The sequence below is a fragment of the Orycteropus afer genome, unplaced genomic scaffold (assembly GCF_000298275.1).
Source record: "Orycteropus afer afer isolate SDZICR_OR568_19922 unplaced genomic scaffold, OryAfe1.0 scaffold00807, whole genome shotgun sequence".
In the NCBI taxonomy this organism is placed as follows: Eukaryota; Metazoa; Chordata; class Mammalia; order Tubulidentata; family Orycteropodidae; genus Orycteropus; species Orycteropus afer.
In genome coordinates, this window is record NW_006922394.1 from 603,444 (window position 1) to 611,896 (window position 8,453).

Sequence of the window (8,453 nt, forward strand, 5' to 3'; positions counted from 1 at the left end):
AAGCAAATGGAAGAAGTGACAAGATAAAAGAGCTGAATATAAGATTTCAAAGAGCAGCTCGAGCAGACAAAGCCAATTACTATAATGATGCTTGGCATTTCTCCAGCTGAAAGAATTGAAGAGAAGATCAAGCTTCGAGTTGCAGTATTGAAAGATTCTATGGGAAAAAAATATGAAATGATGCAGGAAAAATCAAAAGAAGATGGAAGGAATACACGGAGTCACTGTACCAAAAAGAATTGGTTGATGTTCATCTATTTCAGGAGGTGGCACATGATCAAGCACCAATGTGTTGAAGAAGTCAAAACTGCACTGAAGGAATTGGCAAAAAACAAGGCTTCAGGAAATGACGGAATACCCATTGACATGTTTCAACAAATGGATGCTGTGCTGGAGGCACTCATACATCTATGCCAAGAGATTTGGAAGACATCTACCTGGCCAACTGACTGGAAGAGATCCATATTTTTACCCATTCCAAAGAAAAGTGATCCTATAGAATGTAGAAATTGTCTAACAATATCATTAATATCACGTGCAAGTAACATTTTGCTGAAGAAAATTCAAAACAGGTTGCGGCAGTATATTGACAGGGAACTTCCAGAAATGCAAGCTGGATTCAGAAGAGGATGCGGAACGAGGGGTATCATTGCTAATGTCAGATGGATCTTGGCTCAAAGCAAAGAATGCCAGAAAGAACACCAGAAAGATGTATTTTATTGCCTATGCAAAAGCATTCAATTCTGTGGATCATAACAAATTATGGGTAATATTAAGAAGAATGGGAATCCCAGAACACTTCACTGTGCTCATGAGGAACCTGTACATAGAGCAAGAGGCTACCATTTGAACAGAACAAGGGGATACTGTATGGTTTAAAATCAGGAAGGGTGTGCATCAGCGTTGTATCTTTTCACCATACTTATTCAGTCTGTATGCTAAGCAAATAACCTGAGAAGCTGGGCTATATGAAGAAGAACATGGCATCACGATTGGAGGAAGATTCATTAACAACCTGCCAACCTGCCATATGCAGATGACACAACCTTTTTGACTGAAAGTGAGGATGATTTGAAGCACTTACTGATGAAAATTAAAGACTACAGTCTGCAGTATGGGTTACATCTCAACATAAAACGGAAATCCTTACAATTGGACCAATAAGCAGCATCATAATAAATGGAGAAAAGATTGAAATTGTCAAATTTTTGATATTATTTGGACCCACAATCATCACCCACGGAAGCAGCAGTCAAGAAATCAGACGTCGTATTGTACTGAGCAGACCTGCTGCAAAAGACCTCTGTAAAGTGCTGAAGAGAAAAATGTCTCTTTGAAGACTAAGGTGCCCCTAACCCAAACTATGGTGTTTCCAATCGCCTCATGTGCATGTGAAAGTTGAGCAATGAATAAGGAAGACCAAAGAAGAGTTGAGAAGAAGAGTTGATGCCTTTGAATTGTGGCGTTGGTGTAGAATATTGAAAGTGCCAGAAGAACAAACAAATCCATCCTGGAAGAAGTGCAGCCAGAATGCTCCTTGGAAGCGAGAATGGCCACCAGACTTTATTGCATCTACTTTGGTCATGTCAGAGGGGACATTCCCTGGAGAAGGATGTCATGTTTGGTAAAGTGGAGGGTCAGCAAAAAAAGGGGAAGACCTTCAACAAGATAGACTGACACAGTGGCTGCAATGATGGGCTCAGGTGTAGCAGGGATTGTGAAGCTGCTACACGAACAGACAGTGTTTCGTTCTGTTGTACATAGTCACTGTGAGTCAGAGCCAACTTGATGGCACCTAACAACAACAACAACATGGCCTTGGGTATAAAATAAAAATGATGACAGCAATTGACATTTATAGAAATGTTTTCAAAAGGGATTGGAAAATAAGTCATTAATTTTGTTTAAGAAGCTCACCCTTCCTCACTTAGTATTCATGTAAAAAATACATTTCTTCAGGATGCATTGTTATACATGAAACACCAATATTGCCAATAGTCTCTCATGTGGACTCATTATTATTACAATGCCAGAAGTATATTTAAGTATGACATTGTTAATCAGAGTGTATTTCTCTGCCACTTGTTTTGCTTTAAGTTCTACAATATATGTGGTGTGCTGATGTAAGAATAATTAGGTAGATAAATGATTTTTTTTCAAATAGTGAAATGAATTACAATTAAAGAAACAGAATAGTGGACAGAGTTTTATGTTAACTTGAACTTGCCTCTCCTTTAGGATATTACAAAGTTCAATCAAGTTTGTAAATGAAAAAAAATTGCTGTAAAAATATAAAATGATTTTTGAACCTAATGTGAGTATATACTCTTTAGCATAAAAAGATGGAATGTGTTGATCTTTTGGTTAAGGGTTATAAAGTCCTTTGTCAAGAGGTTCCATATTTATGGATGAAAAAGTTAAGACATAACACTGCTAGTGTCAATTTTCCATTAAAATCCAGTTTAAACGTGCATAGTATGAGAGATCTATACAAACATATTAACTTTTATGGTTATCTTTTAAAGGAGGTGTAGTGGACAATATATGTTACAATTTTTCCCTTCAAGCTCTTGAAAGGCTTCACTGTGACTGGAATATATTCCTTTGCACCACTGGCTTTGGACTTGACCATGAGACTTGCAACCTAGAGAATAAGGGTGAAAGGAACAGTAGAAAAGCACCAGTGGAGGCTTTAAGAGTCAGTATTTGCTTGTGATACCCCTGTTGTGCTCATCAAAACAGCCCCAGTTTTTAAAGAGAAGGATGAGGCTCAGGCACTCAGAGACTTGTTTGTGATCATACAGCTCATTAGTCTTTGAAACCGTAAGGTTAGGCATAGCTTTCTTCTTTTATCTAGCTTAGCTCATGACTTCTATACATTTTATTCACTATTTTTTTCATAGTCTTTTTGCCCAAGTCATGACGTTTTTCTGCAAAGCGTTTGTATACCATGAAGAGAATCAACAGGAGTGCAGAGAGCCTGCTGAAGACGCATTAGTAAGTCACAGTAAGTGATGTTTTTATGTGCATTTGTGCATGTGCAATACCATTTGACTTAAAATGCCATTTAGGAAAACCAAGCAGTACTTTTTTTGTTGTACATAAGGTCGCTGTGAGTTGGAACCTACTCAATGGTACCTAACAACACAACAACAACATAAGATAAATATGACTACACACTGGCTCAACTTTAGCTCTTTAAGACTGTCGTGTGTCTTCCTTAACATATGTCGATAACCAACCCCTGCTGCATCCTCACAGCTTGCTATATGGTTCCCTGCTCCGCTGTGACTCCAGGATCCCTGGCCAACAGTTTTGACATCTGGATCATGGCTTCTAACTTTGCTTCAGACTAGCCTCAAAGTGTCTGATATCTACCTCAGACAGATCCAGTGTCAGATACACTTCATAAAGTATATTCCATTCTCCTTGGCTGAAAATGGGAAGAGAATTGATTTTATGTTTTTTGTTTGTAAACCAGCTTCATTTTGTATAGGCTTTTCCTCATTCTGCACTACATCTTTACAATCAACTAAATTTCATTTGTAGGGAATTATCCTTTTTCAATTGTTTCTCCAGATACTCCTCATTATTGAGAAATGCAATTTTTTTTCTTGAAACCCCTGCTGATGGAAAGAAAACTTGCATTGCTATTCAAATTATTATGAGGTGCCTAAAGCACTTGGCTGAAGCAGTTGCATAGAAACTATTTCATAAAAAAATTCTTCTCCTGATAAGGAAAGTGTGACAAGAATAAGATGTGATTCATCATTTCAGTGCAATCTCTTTCCCATCCAAATAGGAAATGGGCAGACTGAAGAAACACATCCAAGGGATAGAGCCCTCTTGAATCCATGCTTGTGTCATGTAGGCCACTGTGGGAAGTAACCAAAACCAAACAAACAAACAAACAAACCCACTGCCATCGAGTTGATTCCAACTCATAGCGACCCCCATTGGGTTTCCAAGGCGGTAAATCTTTATGGAAGCAGATTGCCTCATCTTCCTTCTGCAGAGTGGCTGGTGGCTTTGAACCTCCATCCTTCTAGTTAGCAGTCAAGTGCCTTAGGCACTGCACCATCAGAACTCCTTGTGGGAAGTCCGGTAGAGGACGAAATAGAAGATTGATATGCAACTTCAACAGAGCAGTTCTACTTTTGTCTTTATAAATTAGGCTTTGAGAATACTTTTTCTTTAAAAAGGGAGAGAGTTCTGGTGGCGTGGTGCCTAAGGCATTTGACTGCTAACCAGAAGGCTGGCAGTTCAAACCCACCAGCCACTCCTCGGAAAGAAGACTGGGCAATCTACTTCCGTAGAAATACTGCCTTGGGACTATGAGTCAGAATTGACTTAAAGACAGTGAGTGAATGAGAATGAGTGAAATCATGAGGAGCTGATTAGCAAGGCTAACTGATGGTTAATTTTATATGTCAACTTGGTTAGGCTATGGTACCCAGTTGTTTGGACAAATATCAGTCTACTTATCAGTATAAAGTATTTACAGGTGATTAAATCAGTTGGCATTAAGTAAATCACCCACTTAATGTAGGTGGGGCTCATCCAATCAATTGAAGACCTTAAGAGCAAAAAGAATTTTCCCTAGAAAGTATTCTGCCTCCAGACTATAAATACAACTTCTCCACTCTTCTTGCCACCAAACCTATGGATTTGAGGCCACAAGACAGCGGGAATCTCTTCCCTGTTGCCTGACCTATGGATTCGAGATATAAGACTACAGAATCTCTTTGTGATTTTCTTGTTTGCAATGTCTTATAATTTTTTGTTGAAAGCCAAAAAATGTGTGCAGGATAATAAATATTGAGGTAAATAAGTTTTGTGTCTGGGAATAGGTGTGTATTTGCTTCTGCTAAGACTTTGATTAGGAAGTTTCTAAAATGCACCAAAACCATTTCCAACAAGTCCATTCTCACTCAGAGTGCCCCTAGAGGACAGAGTGGAACTGCCCCACAGGGTTTCCAAGGCTGTCAATGCTCATGGGAGCAGACTCCCTCATCTTTCTCCTGTGGAGCATCTGGTGGGTTCAACCTCCATGCCACCCCGGTCTTTTGGTTAGCAGCTGAATGTTTTAACCAGTAATACACCAGAGCTTCTTGGGAAATTTAGATTAATATAATTAGGAGTTGATCTGTATTTACGTTTGTTGTTGCTATCGTTACCACACACTTGGAATGTTCATACCTGTATCATGTGCGGACTGGTTTGCCACTGTTTTGTTTTAAAACCTGCTCCACCTGAGAACAGTCATGGGAGAAAGAAGGGCTGCTTATGCACATGGAGACAGCTCAGGGGGCAGGAGTGCATGGAGGGATGGACTCTGGGAAGGGGTAACTATGGGGAGGAAGTAGGAGGGGAGCTGTTGCATTGTGGTAAACTGTGGTCAGTGTCATGAGACAAAGTGTATGTGAACTGCTGTATGGAAAGTGAATCTGCTCTATAAATCTTCACCCAAATCACAATTAAAAAAAAAAAAAAAAAACCTGCTCCACCCTTGGTTTTGGGTCTTCTCTTTGGGCTGTACCTCCTAAAGGTGTCCTTCCTCACTGTTATCCTCTCCAGTTCTCCTGTCCATGATATTCTTATTACTCCTCACTCAGTGTTGGTGAGCCGGGCAGTGCTTGGGGGTGTTGGGAGGAGGTCTGTGTTGTTCTGATTAAGCCTCAGTCTGAGGCAGGCAGGGTGCCCCTAGGTCTCAGGTGTCTGGCCTTTGAAGCCCTCCTGCTCCTCCTCCAGCTGCAGTTCTGACCCAGCATTCATTCTTGCCCCTTTCCTAGGATATATTTTGTTTTGTAATATGTTCTGTCCCATAGCTATAATGGGTTTTCACCAGCACTCCAAAGGCAAGGTTGTTTGTTGCCTTTTCCCTGACAGTTCAAGGCACAATAGGGCAGAAGGGTCTGGAGAAGGGCCTGGGCTCCCTTTCACCGGCTGCTGTTCCCCTTCCCTTCATCTGCACCACAAAGAGAACTTTCTGCGGACCCTGCCTTACCTTTTTGTGAGCATCCAGTGAGACTCACAGAGAAAAATCCTTCAAGAAGTTGAAGACGTCCCCAGTTTCTGTAATCTTCATGAGATTCATAGTCTTGCCAATGTACACTCAGTCTCCCCAATTGAGCAATTTCCCTAGGTGAATTCTTATTCTTATCTGGTTGTGTCTTCTCCAAGTAAGCCAGTGCTCACATTTCTCCTTAGATTTTGGGACACTTGGGTGTCCTACAACCTCAGTTCTCTTACTAGTTCATGAAAGTTATGAATATGAAGTTTATTCAGCCTTTTTTCATTGTAAAGATAGGAGTTATACTTTTTCCAACTCTGGACATCCCTGGCTAGAGATATGAAGTTGTCTAGTACTGTGTTTTATGTAGGTAACTGAAATGATTTCAATAATTTATTTTTCTTTTAAAAATTCATAAGAATTAATTATATTTTTTTCTATTCATGATCTTAATTGTTTATTTGGCATTATTTTAATACAGTTTATTGTCATGCTTCTCCAACTGGCATATGACTAACATTTTACTTGTCTATTTGAAAATACATTGGTCATATTTATAGCTGAAAGATCCTTTTGATAATCCTTCAAATCCGGCAGCTCTAGAATATGTTGAATATTACATATTTGTCCTAAGTAATCCCCTTAGTAGCTCTGGTAGCATAGTGCCTAAGGCACTTGACTGCTAACCAGAAGGCTGGTGGTTCAAACCCACCAGCCACTCCTCGGAAGGAAGGTTGGGCAATCTACTTCCGTAGTGATAGTGCCTCGGAAACCCAAAGAGGGGTCGCTATGAGTTGGGGCCGACTCGACGGCATATAACAACAACAACAACAACGATGCCCTTAGTGCTTATGCAAATTTAATGTAAAATATGTTTTTGGAGTTTACATTTTTCTGCTACTTTTAAAATAGCAATTGTGCATTGGAGCACATATAAAAGTTCAGTGATTGCTTCTAGATTTGATATGATTCTTCCATGTTTAGATTGTTCTGGTTAATAGATATTTCTAAGTGTTTTCCAGTTTTAATATTCCTTTAAAAAGGAATTCCACTGGTAATATCCAACAGTGACAGTCTAATTTTCTCAAGTATTCTTATCTGTGGAATATATGGTAGTGAAGCACACTATTTGTTTACTGTAGCTATTGTTACTATAATAACTATTGTACTATTTCTCAAGGGAATCTAATACAATTACTTAGTGACTAAATTTGTGATTATTTATGAAACAACTTGTATTCACATTTCAGCTTATTAATTATATGTTTTTGTTTTCTTGTCCAATTCTCTATCTCCCTTAATACCTATGATGCAATAGTGTCTTCATTGACTTAGAGGACAGTTCATGAACTTTGAATAAGATGAATCTGGATTCATATCCTAGCAGTATCACTTAAAAGATCTGGAACAACATGCTATACCTTTCTGGGCCTCAATTTACTCATCTGTAAAATAACTTCATAGAGTTGTTAGTCACTGTGGGAATACTACATGTGAAGTACCTAGCACAATCAGTTACTGATGTATACCAGATGTTCAATAGTTAAAAACAGTTACTGTTATGTGATTACATTGATGAATGTGCCATTTATGGTGATCATCAAGATGGTAATTTTGGCAATGGCTAATAGAACCAGAGGAACTCTGGTGGTGCCGTGGTTAAGGCATTCGGCTGCTAACCAGATCAGCATTTCAAACCCACCAGCTGCTCCATGGGAGAAAGGTGAGGCAATCTCCTTCCATAATGATTTATAGTCTGGGAAACCCTTTCAGGGCAGTTCTGCTCTGTCCTATAGGGTCACTAAGAATCAGAATAATCTCACCAACAGTGGCTTTGGTTTGGGTAATATAACCAGTTCTGTATTCCTTCACAAAAGAAAACTTCAAAAGTTGTTGACTGATATTTGAGATTAAGTATAATTTCAACAATATCTGTAAATTTCTAAACTTATGATTTCAGATGCCCCATAGCTATGAGTTGGATCCAACTTGAATGCAGTGAATTTGGGTTTTTTGGTTATATATATGAATACCTGACATCAATATTTTAAACACTCCAAGTTAATCTGTTTAACAACAACATCTTTTACTGATTGTAGTTATTTATTTTCCTATCATTGAGGTTTTTTAAAATAATTTCTTTTTTTGTTGTTGAGAATGTATAGGCAGCATACCATCCAGCAATTGAACAATTCCTATGTGTATGATTCACTGACGCTGATTACATTCGTCAAGTCGTGCAACCATTCTCCCCCTCCTTTTCTGAATTGTTGTTGTTGAATTATTGTTATGTGCCGTTGAGTCGGACCCGACTCATAGCGACCCCTCCTTGGGTTGCTCAGGCAGTATCACTACGGAAGTAGATTGCCCCATCTTCCTTCCGAGGAGTGGCTGGTGGGTTTGAACTTCCAGCCTTCTGGTTAGCAGTGAAGTGCTTTAG